Source organism: Ursus maritimus, unplaced genomic scaffold (assembly GCF_017311325.1).
Source record: "Ursus maritimus isolate PB19 unplaced genomic scaffold, ASM1731132v1 scaffold_2, whole genome shotgun sequence".
NCBI classification, from domain to species: Eukaryota; Metazoa; Chordata; class Mammalia; order Carnivora; family Ursidae; genus Ursus; species Ursus maritimus.
In genome coordinates, this window is record NW_024424452.1 from 26,961,583 (window position 1) to 26,963,449 (window position 1,867).

The 1,867-nt window shown below is 54.1% G+C and overlaps 1 protein-coding gene across 3 annotated transcripts in view; it reads right to left on the minus strand.

Moving 5' to 3' along the window:
* NDE1 (nudE neurodevelopment protein 1) overlaps positions 1-1,867 on the minus strand; it is a 48,447-nt gene that overhangs the window by 46,016 nt on the left and 564 nt on the right. Inside the window, exon 1 of one of the 3 annotated variants that reach the window (XM_040635286.1) lies at positions 513-602. The exons of the other annotated variants lie outside the window; for them this stretch is intronic. The gene's annotated coding sequence lies outside the window, so the exon portion shown is untranslated. Of the gene's footprint in view, positions 1-512; positions 603-1,867 lie in introns of those variants that run through there. 3 annotated transcript variants of the gene reach the window in all.

Here is a 1,867-nt window from a genome sequence, read left to right on the forward strand (position 1 = left end):
AATGAGGGAGAGTCTGGGGCAGCAGAAGGAAAAGGGGGGGCGGGGGCTGAGAAGAGGCAGAAAAAAGAGCGAGAAGAGACCGAGGGAGTCAGGAGGGCAGCCTGGGGTGGGGGTGGAAGGGTTAGAGGGCAGAGGAGCCAGGCAGCGGGGACAGGGGACGAGGAGGGCGTGAAGGACTGAGGAAGTCATGGAGGGAGCGGAGGGCAGCTGGTCGGAGAGAAGAGAAAGTTGGCAAAGGCGAGGAGCTGGGTGCGAGGACACAAGGGTGGAAGGGAACAAAGTTAGGAAGGGAGGTTCCAGGGAGCGGGATTTTTGAGCCCAGCGCCCGGGACCGGCGGAGTACAGGCGGCCGGGAAGGGACGCGCGAGCTAGGGGCGCGGCAGGGTCCCTGCGAGGCGGCTCCCAGCGATCCCGAGAGCGCGGAGGGCACCGGGGCAGGCAGAAGAGTTTCCCGGCGCTGGCGACGGTCCCGGGACGGCCCCCACCCCCGACTGCAGCAGCTCCCCACTTACCCCGGCTCGGTCCGCGAGGACGGGCGGCGGCAGCGGCGAACCGCGCTCCCCGGGCCTCTGACCACCGCCCCCACCCCCGCGCCCGCGGCGGGCGCCGACTATTGGCTGCGGCGCCACGAGACCGCGTCCGCCTCGGCCAATCAGCGCCTAGTAGCGCCGTTTGGAAACTTTTTTCCCAGGGCCCGGGCGCGGCGTGGCCACGCGGCGGCACTGGTCCGGCCGGGGCCTGGGAGGCTCCGGCTGCCTGGTTGGGATCTGGCCGGCCTTGGAGTATGCAGGCGGGTCCCTGGACATCCGGGGACGGCCTTGGACGTCAGGGCCATGCTGTTCAAGATAATACGAGTCCCTCCCTTAGTCGCCGATCGCATTTTCCCCAAATCGAGGGAAGGACAAAGATCCAGGTCCGCTCAGGCTAAGCAGTGCTCCATGTTTTTTACACCCAAAATAAAAATTTCAACATCATTTTCTTCAAAGGCAGCGAACTTCGTGTTTAAGGGTTTGGTTTTGAACCTGGCTTTGAATTCTAGCTCTACTCCTAGCTGGTTGATCTTGGCCAAGTGACTTAAAAGCTTTGTGACTTAGTTTCCTCATCTGTAAAATGGCTCATAATAGGATTCTACCTTGGGGTTATGCGGAGACAAAATGAGTTAAAGGAGTCTGTAAAACGTTTAGGACAGTGCCTAGCACAAAGTTAAATACAATCTGTGCAATTCTTGGATGATCATGATTTGTTCATTGGTTCTGTGTCAGACGCAATGCTAACTTCTTCACATGGGTTTCCTTATTCTCACAGCAATCCCAACTGTTCACCAACAAATATTTATTGAGAACTCAGGCTTGTAACACAACAAATGGCAGACAAGATGCCAGTCCTGAAAAGGCTTATGCTACTAAGAAAGCAAGACACGAAATCGGCAAACAGAGCAAAATAATTTCAGATGCTTGTAAGAAAGCAAGACTCTAAATCAGCAAACAGAAAAGAGTAAAATAATTTCAGATGCTTGTAAGTAATAATTTCAGAATACACAACGTCGTTTGAGAGGAAAGGGCCAGGAGGGGTCACTTCAGATGATCAGGGAAGGCTGCTTTATGGAGGTGACAATGGAGCTGAGACCACAGAAAAGCACTTTTATGGTCCTCATTTTAAAGATGAGAAAACAAAGGTGTAGGAAATTAAATGCGTTGCCCAAGGAGTCCCAATTAGTAATAACAAATCAGGCTTCAAACCTGGGTCCGTTTGACTCCTATATCCATATTCTTTAGCACTACCCTAGAGGCAAAGAGATTTTTAGCTATTTTGAGGCCTCAGGCCCCACTCTTAGAACCTTTCCTGCCTCCCTGCCTTGGTAAAGAAT